The following is a 15,161-nucleotide window of genomic DNA, read 5'->3' as shown; positions in this document are numbered from 1 at the left end:
TTTCTGCAGGGTCTCCCTGAAGACCTTGTCAACCTCTTTTTGAAGTTCCCTGTTGTTGTACAACCTGCCCAGCTGCTCACACAGTTCCCGGGCTTGGCAACACAGCTCCTCAGCCAGGTCATGCCTCCTGCAAACAAGGACATCTTGGCTGCTCCAGCCTCCCTCGCAGGCACTGCCAGCAGTCTGGAGAGGTGTGCTGTCCCTCTAGAGCTCTGTTTGTGTCTGCTCTCTACAAGACAGTCATTCCAGTCATAGTCTCTTCCCTAGAACATGATGAATGGGTGTTTGACCTTCTTTAACCATGAGTCAGCTGAAGACAAAAGCTCAAAGCTTTTGATAAAGGCTGTGAGAAACTGATAAGATTCACTAGGAAGGAAAGGCTGTAGTTTCTCTATCCCAGCAGCAGCAGACTAGAATTAATTCAGTCATAATATGTTGTTAATAATAGAGCCTCAGTAGCAGTGGGAAATAAAGTTTCTTCCTGTGAATCATCTCCAAATAATGTATTCTAATATGAGAAATAGAGTTGATGATTCTGTAGGGGAAAATCCTCACACTTGAACCAATTCTGAATCAATGGTAGACCTTCAGGAACTGACTCAATTTACAAACTTCAGACAAACGTCCCTGGGGGATTAAAATTGTGGGTAGTTTTATGCTGGATTTGTTTACTCAGTGAACAGTCTCAATAAGAAGCAGAGCCAAGGATCCATGAGGTACCCTCATGAGAAATGAGGAAGAAAAAGATAAGGAGAAGTGATGAAGGAAGGAAGTGAGACTTCTTCATTTGGCCATGGCTAGCTTTAATAACTTCAAGCTTGTGTAAGTTCATTTTGAGTGATGTGAAGTTGCAGTGTGTCAGTGGCTCAGCAGAAACTGCCAACTCCTGATCCAAAATAAGGAGACGTCCCTTTATTTCTGTCATAAGCTGTTGTATGAGATGATATGAACAGACAATTTTTAATTATCTGTTAACCATACTACGTCTTTGTCCTCCAAGCAGACCACTGTCTCATGTATCCTTGTACATTGTTATCTGTGCAGACACTCAGACACTTTGTAGTTGAACAGGAATGCAGAAGGGTTGAGTCTGACTTTCACTGGACTAAGTGGAGAAAGGAATGCTATTGCTACCTTTAATTGAAATTAAGAAGTCCAAATCTGGGTTTAACACTAAATGTATTCAAGGAAATACCATCTGCATCTTAATATTTTCTAATTTCTGGTAACATTCATGATGCTAAAGCCATGTAGAAATCAGGTATATGTCTCATGGAGGCTCCTGTTTAAGGAATCTGAAAATTGCAATTTCTGTCACATCCCTAGACATGCTGTATATTTGGTATTCTTTTGATTGTTCCTGTGGCTTCCTTTATTAAGAAACTTGAGTCGTACTTTATACAAGAGGTAATTTATGAAAGTAGCAAGAAGGTGCCAAAATAATATTATATTATATATAATGTACATACGGCTACTTAATAGTATATATATTATATAATATACATGGCTACTGAAGTAACAATGAAGAACAATAAAACCATATTGAACATAAATTGCTGAAAAAATATCTAGTCCTCCCTCCCTGGGTTTTTTGGTCACATTGACTCTAGTAGGTGATGACTACACTCTGAAAATACAAAGCATTCAGGAGAAACTTCTGTGGGATATTATGGGCTATTTTCTGCAATCACTAGTTCCATATTCCTCAGTGCTTAGAAAGTAAAATGACACTTGGGGATAACATACTTGTATGTAGATTTATGGTTCACCTAGATCTTAAATACTACATGAATCCAGTTTAAGACTTATGAGTATACAATAAAACTAACAAAAAAAGAGAAAAAAAGAAAATAAAAACAAACCCAAAAGAACAGAGAAAGTTTACCAAGTAATGGAACAGTTTTGTAGAAGGAAATGCTGAGCAGGTAGAGCCTGTCAGTATTAAAAAGAAGACAACAGAGAGAGATGTGATACAAGTCAATGAATGAGAGGGAATAAAGAATTCCCTTTCACTTTTCACTGACCCTGAAAAGTAATGGATGCCCAATGACAGTTTGTTCAAACCAAACTAAGTACTGTGTCACACAATATGGAATTAGATTGTGGAATACATTTCCTCAGGAGAATATAAAGGGAAAACCAAGAAGTGACTTAATGGAATAAAGTATATTTGGTAGTTGAACTAAATGACTTGAAAGCAATCTTTGTCCCAGGAAAAGCCTATATCAATGTTTTTTTGCAAAATACAAAGGTGGGAAGGAGGAAGACTCACTATTAACTTGTCCTATTTATTGCTAGGTAATGGGATTACAGGGATTCTCTATGAACAGAAGAACAGAGAGGCACAGCAGGAGGTGATGGAACCCAAATAACCTGCTCGGAGAAAAGAGCCCCTGCCCCAAAACTTCTGCAGGCTGTGCCAGGGGACTCAGCCCCATGAGTGGTCCCCATCCATGACTCTGCCAGAGGCTCTCCAGGTCTCCTGTCAGACTAGCGGGGTTTAGCCCAGGGGTAAGGCTAGGGGAACTTTTAATGTGCTGCTTAGGGTAGGTATCAAAATGGCAAAAGGGAGAATTAATTAGTCTTTTGAGAAGGAATGGGTGTGGAAGACTAGAAGAAATGGGAATAAAAGACAGTTGGCATGCGGTCAGTACACTTGTCTGGTCATGTCCTGCACCTGGTCAATTCAGTCTGACCCATCTGGATTATTTTTGTGGGTGAGGAGCTGCAATTCCCTGTTCCACACGCGTGTGTGGAGGTCTAGGTGTGGAAGCTGGCTGCAGCAGGGCCTGTGGGTCACTGGGGGCTGTGCATCTGGGGTGCCAGAAGTGAGAGTGAGGGCTCAGGTCAGTGTGTGATCACTGAACTAATTGATGAGCAGGTGAAGTGATTTGGAAGCTGGGGGTGTTTGTGTGTGTGTGTGTGAGTGTGATGACCAGAGGAATTGTGACAGGAGATCAGGGGGTCCAGGCCAAGTGCTGAAGAGGCCAAGAGATCTGAATGCCAACAGGACGTGTGTGTGTGTGAGTGTGGAGGGTCTGTGTGTGTTTGAGTGTGAGGCCCTACAAGGGGTCTGGAGCAGCACCTGGAGGGGGGCTGCAGCCTCAGCAGCACGTGTGCCCAGGTACCAGCAACAGGAGATATCAAGGATCCAGATACTGGAGCTTTGAGGGGTCTGAGCCCAGTCACTAGAGGACTCTGCACAGCACATGTGGATGTATTTCCCACTGATGGACCTTCAGCCTGATCAGCTGGAGAGAGACCCTGGATTGGAACAGAGGTACATTGTGGGTGGCCAGAGGGGCATTGTGCTGTTTGTCACTGCATGAGTGCCCTGTGTTTGTGTCTGTATTGATCTGTGCAGCTGGCTGTGTGGGTCCATGAGTTCATGTTGTACGTGTGTTTCCATGTGTGCCAGTGGGAAGAATACATGCTCAGACTCCTTATTGGTTGGGCCTGGAGCATGAAGCTGTGGCAGTCTGGCCTCTTTTGACCTATCCAGTTTGACCATTACCTAACATTTACTATCTCTAGTTGCTACTAGAACACACTGAGCAAGATGTCTCTTGTTCTGACCCAGTAGAGCAACCCTGAACACACAATTAAGGATGCATTGTAAAATTTCAACAGACGTGCCTAGCAAAAATAATTAAAAATAATGCAATAAATTCCTTCTAAATTCCCTTTACTTCATACTTTCCTTATCTGATTCTCTTCTTGATCTTCCCTACATGATGTCATCTTTTGTCTTTGTATCAACTAGCCTTACCTTTACACATTCTTGTATAACATTTTAGTTTTGCTGCTTTTATATTCTTTGATTTCACCTGAGGGAAGAATAACCATCATAAATTTAATAATTCTTCCACTGAACAATGGAAGAAAAAATCAAGAAGGATTCCAACAAACAAAATGAAAACTCGTGTAAATGGTGTCTAAATACTTAGTTGATGCACAGCCAAAGTGAAATGTGAATTAGGATTTTGTAATTTTTCTTTACTTTTCATAAAAATCACAATAAAAAGATGGGAAGTTGACATGTAATTACGTAAATTTCAGTTTGCTGTTCTTAACGCCAAATCATGTTATAGTAGTATGTACCTACGGACATGAAAAAACCCTGATGTACATGTTCTATATTTACTATCTCATCCCCTTAGTTTTTAAAAGCTTTTAAAAATTTTTAAGAACCTCTGCCTTTACTGATGTATGTGAAAATAACTCTGATCACAGCCACTTATATGGTAGGATTCAGTGGATAAATTAGAGAAAAAGTTCAGTCTAAGAAACAAAATATGCATCCTAACCAGTTTAAATTTTGATGAGGCTTCAAATTAACAAATTTAATTAGCAGAAAGCAAATTTCAAGCACCTTTATATCAGAGTTAGTAATACAAGGCCAGACTGTCCACTAGAAGAATCTGTGGATGGGAATTTAGGACAAGTCTTGAGCTCTAGCAGAAGTTTTATATCCCCAGGAGCACTGATTTCACTACTGATGGATTGAATCATGGCTCAAAATAATATTTCTCTTTCTTACTTCAAAACACATGTGAGGTCTCTGGTGCAGCTCTTTACTCACATGCACTGAACTAGAGATCAGAGAGTATCACAGCCTGAAGTTACACGGCTTCAAATCAGAAATGAGCATGAAGTTGCCTGGAAGGAGCTGAATTCTTCTCTTCTGTTTGAGCTAACCATAACCAAAGGCATTGCAACAGCCTGGGGCTATGTGTTTAAGTTATTTCCCGTGTGCACAAGTTGCACACAATTTAACTGCCTAAGTATTTACATATTTTTTGAGACTTCCTTGTTGTAAAAGAGGAACGTTTGTCTACATAACTGTCAAAACATGCTACTCTTTAATCTGGCATAATATTTACTTCTGTGGTAGTGTGTGTCAGGAATTCAGGCTCAGGTTGTAGATGGTATCAAATTTTAGTAAGTGATAATGACACAAGGGAAGGCTGCCAGGAGAAACATCTGAACTATGCAAGTTAAAAATTGCCATTCAAGAATTGATTTAGCGTGCTTCTGATTATAATATTCCTTTGAAATACTATTGAAATTCTTATGCCTATTTGTACTAGGCAATGCCTTTTGTAATGCAGTGCAGCATTTTCTTATCTCTGAAGCTCAGCTGCAGAGCATTAAATCAGTCCCCAAGAGCATCCACCTCTCATTGCTTCACCAGCAAATCCTTTTACATTTCCCCCCACCCCTAGCAAACGTACATAAATGCCTGGTGTTATTAACCTAACTTGTAAAACACGTATTCTGATGAAAGGGCTAGAGATGAAGACATGAAGACAGACATTCTTAGCTGGCTAGAATGTAGATGCAGAGCTGACAAGTGAGTGGACCATTTCAACCTATCTGTTCCACTTGGTTGGTACAAAGCTTTCCAATGTCATTTTGACTAGCTATGAAATCAAATTATTCGGCGTGAAATGTTGTGTAGCACCGAGCTGTTCTAATGCCTATTGGATATTGTGAGTGACTCTCTGTGCATGACTCCTCATTTCTATAACTATTCTGGCCAACTGTTTTATCCTAAGCAACCAAGAATCCAAAATTTCATCTCTGCCTGACCCTGGATTGTCAGGTGCACTGACTGAAACTCAGAGTGTCAAATTCCCTTGGCATACTTAACACTCAGGGACACCCTCTGCAGAGCTATTCAGGAGGTCCTCACTGAGGATTGGGGTGCCTAGAGTCCTGGGCTCCTGTTGTACTCATAGTTGTCTTTTTGACATGTATTTAACCAGAAAGTTTTTGCACCACCTTTAAAGAGCAAAATTCCACTACTGAAATGTCCCTTTAATCCCTGTAACTGCAACACACCCAGAGCAAGTGTTTGGAATGGCTCTTGAGCTTCTGTATTAAAACCAGTGGATTGTTTGGGGTTTCTTTTTGTAGTGGAATTCAGATTACTTTGCAGTACATTTATTGAATTTATAGTATGATCAAAATTAATTAAGACATTAAGCAAATAATGTTATCAGTATATGACACATTGAATTATCAACTTTTAAAAATGTTTAGTCTCCTTTTAAGATTATGTTCACATTATGGCTGACAAGCCCTTCTTTTTTAATATGGCTGTTTGTAGCATTTTCTGTAAGAAAATATATAATTTCGCATTTAATTAAATGTGAAATTATCAATTAGTACTACAGTCAAAATCTATTCCTGAATATTTTATCTGAAAAAAAACCCTACTAAGAAAAGCAGTTTTTGTCTTGTTGTAAAAATAAATTTTAATAAATTGTCCAATGGAAGCTCATTTCCTCTCAGTGGATAAAGCATACTGGGAAGAATGATCAGAAATATCCTAGTAAAAATCTATTTGTTAAAATCTGAATGAAACAAACACTACTGATCCAACAAAATGTCTCTGTTTTTATTATCTAAATCCAAATAAAAATATTTATATCTAATAGCTATATCACCACATAAAAGAAAGAAAATGAACACAATTTTTCAAAAACTTGTGTAGTGCTGCTTTTATCTGCAGTCAGTATATTCATACTCAGCTGACCAAGGTGTCTTTAAAATAGAAATGTTGAGCTTACTTTATAGCAATGTGATTAGTGCCTCTGCCCCAGAAAAGAGAACATGAAGCAAAACAGAAAACAAAATGCATTTTTTAGTCTGCTCCCAGCTCCAGATGGCGTGCTGATTTAGAAAAGAGATAGATAATAGTTACCTTCAGGATACGAGATGAACAGAATGAGGGATTGATTTGACAAGTTTATTGTACTCTGTTCCTTTTGTCAAATGTAGCATTCTTTAATTTATTGCTTTTCTTCTCAGGACGTCTACGGTAATATTAGAGAAGTGCTGATAGTGCAGATACACTACAGTGAGCCACCTGTAGGCAATACTGATGTGACCTGTTTCTCACACGTATCAAATTCTCTAATTACCCTAAAAAATTTCAGCTCACATGTCTTCTATTTGCAACTATCATTCTTTCTTTTGTTTGTTCACTCATTCACTCATTCTCCTTTTTTTTCTTTCCCACTAAATACATGACTCTGGACAGAATTTTAGAAAGAAGTCTAATGATTTGAAAAATGTTATTGACACTGTAATCAATGTGATGCAGTGTGTGAATCTGTCAGTTGCTGGTATCTCTTATATTACTGCACCTAAGGAAAAAGTTAAAATTTGGTGAGAAGAAGCAACCCACAAAATACCAGTCTATGGCAGTAATTAAAATGAAAGAATAATAAAATCACAGTTGTTCACAGCATTTCTACGTTCTGCTGAGTCATTCTACTACATCAATAGTTTGTGTAAGAAAACTAACACAAGTGTAAGACACAAGGCAAGTGAAAGAGTTTGCTGTATTAAATCTGACAAACACCATTTGGAACTAAAAGCCATTACTATACCTTATTTACCTCTCTTCCTTTCTGAAGTTACTTAAAAGTTTATTTATATTTTCAGGCAAGTTACTGAATCTGAAAATTGTTGACAAAATTGGTCTTGAATACCACTTTCTGGTATTCCATTTCCATTTTCTGAGGAAAACCTGGAGAAGACAGTGGGCATTAAATGCATTCAGAGTAAAGGTCTTTGGTACTTAAAACACATTTTGGCAAGCGTCTAGCTTTATAAATTTTAAAAATTGAAGAACTTTCTTCTATTTCAGGACCAAAGTGAAGAGAAAGGTTTTAGACATGTTTTCTTAGAATCTTTATTTGAATAATAAAATTTTCATATCACCCCTTAAAATTCCTACAAAACAATTACATGTTAAATGCCAAGTTAGAACACTCTCTGAAATAAAAAAAATTCAACACTGTCACCCAACTCAAGTCTGGCAACAACTTTGCATTTAAAACCACTGCTAGTTTGTGAACCTGCATTACAGCTAATGCTAACAGGGAATGCAAGGGGTTATATTCAGATATTGGCATCTTTTTTACTGATTCTTTCTGTCATTTTAAGAACTCGCTGATGCTGGCACAATCTATTCTAGCCTGAGATGAAGAGGAAAAAAATATTTTGGAAATCCAGTTGTGCCCTGGCAATTTTTGTCCTAGCTCATCACCATGAACATACCTTGTGTTCTGCAGGCCTGGCAGATATTGTGTTCTTATTTTAGCCTGGGTGCAGTTGGATTGAATGAGTGAAGGGTCAGGGGAGAATTTAGGTGGTTGCTCCCTACTTGAACTCCTGTGATGTATAATTCAGGAAAAAAATGAAAATAAAAAATATTAGAACTATGCAAAAATATCTTCATAAACACTTGCTATTAGATATTTACTGATAAGTAACACTCACTCAATAAGAAAGTTTATTGTACAGTCTTTGTCTGTTGAAACCTTCCTATTCCACTCCTTGGTAAAAATTTGCGGTCTAATGTTTTTGAGAGTCTAGATTTTCTCTTGACCACTTCCTTCAGATGATTTGAGTTCAGAGTTTAGAGAACTTCATCCACCAGACTCAGTGATTCTGCAACTTTCACATATTTTAGGTTTTTAATTATTCTATCATTTACATATACTGTCTTTTAATTTTTTTCCCAACGGTTGATTAAGGCATAGAATGATATTTTACCAGGCCATTTTCATTAGAGAATTTTGAATCATTAATTTGCTCATTTTGTGGAGAAAATATACCATTACAACTATGCATTTCTCTCCATTCAAAGTTGTGGAAATTAGTTCTTTTCCTGCTATGAAGTGTGGCCTAGGCTGTGATAATTACTACTACAGAAAAATCCCTTTAATCAAGAGTGATTTTGTCTGTAATATTGCAAAGAGCAATTTATTTGCTTTGAGACCAAAATTCATTGAATTTTTAACTTTTCCTTTTATGGTATAAATGAATGGTCATATATTTTTCTCTTCTCAGTACGAGATAAAGAGGTTAAGCCAACACGGAAATATTTCTACACTGAACTGGTTTGTGGATGTCTTTCCAGCAGTATTTGATTTAGCACTGCTAAACTCATTATTTTTTTTTTTTCCCCTATGGTGGATCAAAACCAGAATTTCCAAAAATATTACTACCATTCTTGGGTTGCCTGTTGACCCTATGAAAGAATCAGTTTGAGGTAAACTTGTCCTAGGTATCACAGCCAGTTTGGAGACTGGCCGAGCCACATGCCCTTTGCTATCTTCTTAAGTGGGAAAGCCAAATTTGCAATTTGCTTTAAAAATATGTCTGGGATTTAAATATTTTCAGAGCTACTTAGAATGTCAACTTTTGGCATGGTTAGTCTCCAGCTGTGAAACACAGCATAAGAGTCAAGTGATAAAAGTGGCAAATGAATTGGACAAGAGTCTTTGGTCACTAAATAGACTTTCAGACAATTTCTGACAAGCTAAATTTATAGATTGTAGAGTTTTTTAATCCCCTTGCTAAAAGCAAACTCCTTTTCAAATCCACTCTATTCTTTCATATTTTTTCCTTTTTATTCTTTATTGTTTGTACATGACTGACTCTGTTATTTTACTGATTTAAGTTTTGAATTGTTTGGTTTAATTCTAAACCATAATTTACCAGGAGTAGTTTTGCTGTCCTCAATTTTCATAATTTCCACCACACACTGGTAAAACTTGAGGCATCCAAAAATATATTGACTCACAGTCTAGGTATTTGGTAAATGATCTGCATCTTTCCTTTCAGTTTTTCATTGCCTAGGTATGTGTGACCATTCTTCACATAGCTGTCATTATGCAACAATAAAATCTTCTTTTAAACATACAAATGAAAAGCCAAATGAAAATGATCAAATGAACAGAGTGTTTGGAAGGAAAAGTGTCTGTAGAAATTTTCCACTAGAAATTTGCTTTTGTTTTAATGGCACTTTTTTTCTATGCTTATGGACACTTTGTCCCTTCTCTTGAAAGGCAAGTATGTGCTGCAGAGACAGTGTGCACCCCTTCACCTCTGTTCTTAGCAGAACGAGCTTTCCTTGCACTGCGTGTGTTTGTTCGTTGTGCTCATGTGTGTAAACTTCTGTGATCATGCCAAAATTTACAACCAGGTACCTTTGAAGGACAGCAGTTGTTTAGAGACATGGAATGTGTCTTGATAAGTCATGGAATTACAGCAATGTAAAGTAAAATTGTTGTGCTGCTGCAATTCAACACGGGTGTTGTCTAATTTACTGCTGTGGCAAGGAACTTGAACAAAAGCCAAAAGGAGTTTGTTTGTTCTGATTAAACCAGTGAAGACATAGAAACTACCAACCACGTACTTGTAATGCAAATTGTTAGTATTTGACAGACACTCAATTTGAACGAATAATCACATGATAGCAGGCATTTTAATGAGGTGTTTATGTTGGTCTTAAACAGATTGGACAGTCTATATTCATGTGACTTTTAAATTGATAAAACCTCATCAATGTTCTTGCATTACTACTAGTTAATAGTGAACAAACTGGAAGCTAAAATTCAGCTAAAAATGAACTTACAGTTGTTTGTTTTAACCAATTACAAAAGATGTGTGCACAGGTGATTTTTATCCTAGACAGCTTGAATTAGCTTTTGATAGAAGTTTTTCTCTGTTGGTTCTTTTAGTCAATGGAGATGCAGAAGAAACTTCAGAAGTGATTTATGCTATTCCAAAATCAGTTTTGAAGGAAAAAAGTGGAATTAGTTAGATGCTGAACATGTTTACCTTCCTCTGCTGACTGTTGAGAAGACCTAGACCCAGAAAAACTGAAAAAAGTAAAGAGAGAATAAAAGTTATTGAGCCTCTAATCCCACTGACTAGGGTAAAGAGAGATGCACATCTAGACAGCCATTACCCTATCTATTTTAGATACTATCTTAGAAGATCATTTTTGTTCTCTCTATTTGCTCTAGAGGTAGCCTAGTTGATAGTTGCAAAATAGATGCCTAACTTTTAGATGGTTAAATTAGGTGAGCTGAATCACATCTTCAGTTATTTTCTGAGGCATAGTTAAGAATGTAAGTAGAATTTGTCTCTCCCTGCTCATTAACATAGGCTTCTCCTTTTAGTCTGCAAGATTATGAGGTGTCTGTTTTTCTTCGTAAGCCTGCAAGGAACTATGGTTATTACAAAGGCAACCAAATCAAGATGTGTGTTATTCTCTTCCCACAGGCATGAGGAGTATGGTTTTGGTTTCCACTGATTTAAATATAGTGGTAGGTTAATCCACAGAAATTCAGGTTCTAACCACAAAGATTTCCCTGTGTAAATCTGAGCTGGCATGTGTCAAAATGCAATGGTACGGGATCCCATGGCCAAGAACAGCTTGTGCCTTGGTGACCAGTACCGGAATGAGAATAAGGAAATGGTAGAATGTCAATTAACTGAGGCAGTATTACACCATCTCCCTGCAAACACTCTTCTGGAATGAGACTTCCATTAGTTGTAGACAAATTCAGGCTGTCTACAAGCAGTGGCTGTCTTTTCCTAATTCCTGGCTTGCCTGATCTGGAAAAAGTAGCATGAATCAATGGGCTGGATCAACATGTAAAGCAGGAGGGATGTGACCCCACATATATAATGTGCAAATCAACCTCAAATTAATACACAATAAAATAAATAAAATTAAATAAAATAAATAATTAAATTAAATTAAATTAAATTCCACAGTGCTCAAAGTAGTCTTCAAAGAGTCCAGCAGGCAAAATTCCACTGGAAATTATACTATGGAAAATAGTAAGCCAACAATGATCTGCTTTTATGGAAAGCTTACCACCTTTCATTCAGTTTTGCCTCCTAGGTGGAGAGGCAAGAAAACCTTTCCCTAACCAAGCAGATATCTAAGTCTTCCAGGGTGAAATTCTTCAGCAGTGAAGTGTGCAACACTTGCAGTGGGCTATGCTTCCAAAGGAGTTGATGTGATGAGACAATTGGGGTGTTAGCTAGACATGCTGTTCTAGTTTGGGACTAGAAACCTGAAGAAAGCTAGGTGAATTTCTAATGGAAAGCTAGCTAAGGAAAGAACATCTCTTCATGTAGATGAAAGAGTGAATCTTTATGAAACATGATAGAAATATAAAGGAAGAATAAACATTAAATATTGTCAGAATTGCTTTGCTCATTCACTCATTTTCTTGATAAGTTTTGTTTTCAAAAAAGAAGTGAGACTTTTTCTATATATTTATAACAATGATATACAGAGGTGCTTGTTCTGAAGTACTTTAATATTCTTTTTAGCATCTACAGAAAGAGTCTTAAAAATTTATAGAAAATTTCTAATTTATTTTGATTGATAAGCCACAGTTTTAGACATATACCATATCCTCAAAAATTTCCAAAATAAAAACCTTTCTTGCCACAGCCAGCTAGGTATCACAAAAGGGAAGAGAAGGTCCAGACAGCAGAGACCATCTGTGAAGTCTGCTTTTATCTGTTCACTAGAATTCTTAGAACCTCTTCAAGTTTCCTGAGGACTCTTAAGACCAGAAGCTGATCCAAGGCTGACACCTGATCTTTACTGAGCACACTGTGATTCAAGGAATCTACATGTCTAGGATTCCTGCCAGAATCTGTGCTTCTGCACAGTCCCTAAGTCCTCCTCTTGCTGAGGAAGCCAGTCTTAGAGGAATTCTAAAAATAGTAGGAATATAGACTTCTTTTCCTCTAGGCATTGTGATTACATATCTTTACACATTCATTTAGAAGCTATTTGTCAATAAAAAAAAATAATCATGTTTTCTTGTTCTCTGTCAAATTTTGAAAAAAGGTTAAAATAATTTTTATATGCAGTATGTACTTATTTCACATTTAATAACAGTTAATATATTCTAAATATTATTTACCCATATGGAAAACATACTATACATTATTTATATATGAGTGCATTTGCCTTCAGTTTGAAATCTGTAAATAAATCAGATTAGCATTTACAATGTTGCAAAGAAATTATTATACAGAGGTACTTCAGATAAGGATGCTATATAGTTTTTCTAGTACACTGATACTAGTTGGTGTTTATGAATGAGTTCATAGAGAAAAAAAAATTTCTAAAAATAAAAGGAAAAAAATGTCAAAAATGGTGACAAAGTATGACAATGTTGCTACCAATTTCATGTATCTTCCAGAATTTTTCTTTGCACAACTGAAATAAGGTTCTTCTCTTCACTGCTTTTATATTTGACTTACAAGGCATTGTACTTTACACTGTACTTTACTAAAAAGAAACTCATCTCCTTGCCTTCTTGAAAAAAAAGTTCTCGCAGACTACTATGTTACTTATTAGCAACCCAAGCATAGTATTTTTATGCCATTGTTGTTTGCTTTACCTCTGATTCCAAAGTTAAATCCAAGATCTTTCTTAATTTGATAATCAGTACATGCAACAGGAGTGGAAGGAATTGTAAAATTTTTGCTTTCCATATAGATGTTTTGCAATCACCTCTATTCTTGTCACTTTACATTTAAAGAAAATCCAAACTGGATTAATACATTGTTTGCAATATTTCAACTAAAGGAAAAAAATTGCTAAAAAATTTTTCAACATATGTTCTGTGGCTGGCATGAAAGAAAACCATCAGGCCTTTGCTTGGCAGTGTGCATAAGGAAAGAAGGACCAGAACCACAGTGAACAGCAAAAGACCTCAGCACCTCCTTAATGAAAATTTGATATTTGTTTTCTCTTCAGATTTTGTATCTTTTCTGCAACAACAACAACAACAAAAATCTCTTTGTCTTTTTGTATAGTTTTTTGTATTTGCAGGAAGAACAGAAAATATTCTTAGAAATATTTAATTACATGAGCATGTCTTCATTTGGACAGGGTGGAAACAAGTCCCATGTAACTATTCCTCATTCAATGCTTGTTCTGTCAACTCAGGATACACTCTCTGGTCATCCTCTGATACATCCTCTTGTCATCCCATTTTTCTCTCATTTCCTTTTGTACTTAAAGTATATTTTTCTTAAAGGAGAATGGCAGAAGTATGCAGGATTTCAGCTCAGGTTGACTTCTTTCAGCTCTGGAAACATTTTCCCAGAGAACGCTTGGATTAATCTGTCTTTTCCCCATTGCATCACACTAAGAGTCTTACTCATTCTGTTGTTGAACATTGCACTCTTTCTTTAGGTCTTTAACAACTTGTGATTTCACAGTTTATAGAATGAATTCCTTTTATTTGTGTTTGTATTCAGGACCTTTCATTTTTTGCTGTTGACTTTACACCATTTCTGTTACTCCAGTCCCAGAAGTCATCCCCTACTCTGTGTTTGTGATGGCTCAGAACCTTGTGCCAGGCTCTTTCTGTCAACAGCACAGATGGGACACTGTCCTTAAACAGTCCCTAAGGAGCTACTTTTGGAAATTCCCTTGTACTGCCTACTATTCCTTCCTCTTCTTTTAAGTAGTTGTTTTTTTCACCTAACTCAGACATCTAAACCTAAAGATATAATACAGAGTTTTCCATCTGAGCTAAAAAGTGCATTTGTATCCAATGTTATACTGAGTTCTAGTGAGGTACAATCTACTTTATTTGCAGAAAAAAAAATTTCAAGGAAAGGTTCTGTATTAAATATGGTCTATTGTACCTTTGGTGAGGACATATTTAATTTTATTCACTCTTCTCTTTTCATCATATGTATTGTGGTATTTCAGAATTTGTATCTTTGGTTATGACTGAAAGGAAATAAAATGATTATCAATAAAACACAGACACTGTATTATCTAGTCCTAGATATATGATTGCCTATCACAAAAGTTTACAAATTATTGGGGTTTCTTCTGCAGCTGTAAATAACTTCTGTCTGTGATAGTCTTTTCCCTCAAATTCCAATTTTGTTAAAGATAGTCCAAGACTAGTTAAGGATGAAGTAACTTCCCAAACAGAAAATTCTGTGGGGTAATCTGTCATCATATTTTGGCATGCTGTGTGCTGTCACATGCCTTTTGAGTAAGATGAGAGAGAGTCCCATGAGCAAAGGCCCTAAGGTGCTTTTTGTTACAACCCAAGCATTAGCCTTCTAAACTGAGCTATAATGCAATGTAGTCAATGATCACTTCAGTGTCTCCTGGGGTTTCAGTGAAAAATAGAATTTGGGTCCTTTTCCTGCTCCACAGAACCCTCCAAACCATAGCCAAGTCTCTCCACCTCCCCACAGTAGTAGCTGTGTTTCAGCAGGGAGCAATGTACAACTCTAGAGAAAAATATAATACTATGCTGAATAAAGGTCACAGCTCATCATAGGGG

General features: G+C 36.8%; 2 long non-coding RNA genes across 2 annotated transcripts in view; one reads left to right on the top strand and one right to left on the bottom strand.

Annotated features, from left to right (window-relative positions):
• LOC135303024 (uncharacterized) overlaps positions 1–15,161 on the bottom strand; it is a 313,352-nt gene that overhangs the window by 112,522 nt on the left and 185,669 nt on the right. The gene's annotated exons all lie outside the window — the stretch shown is intronic.
• LOC135303025 (uncharacterized) overlaps positions 2,802–15,161 on the top strand; it is a 30,336-nt gene continuing 17,976 nt past the window's right edge. Inside the window, exon 1 of the long non-coding RNA XR_010364566.1 lies at positions 2,802–3,280. This is a non-coding gene — a long non-coding RNA (uncharacterized LOC135303025). The remainder of the gene's footprint in view (positions 3,281–15,161) is intronic.

Source organism: Passer domesticus, chromosome 6, assembly GCF_036417665.1.
Source record: "Passer domesticus isolate bPasDom1 chromosome 6, bPasDom1.hap1, whole genome shotgun sequence".
NCBI classification, from domain to species: Eukaryota; Metazoa; Chordata; class Aves; order Passeriformes; family Passeridae; genus Passer; species Passer domesticus.
Note: the sequence above shows the minus strand (reverse complement) of the source record. Positions and strands in the feature narration are given on the sequence as shown.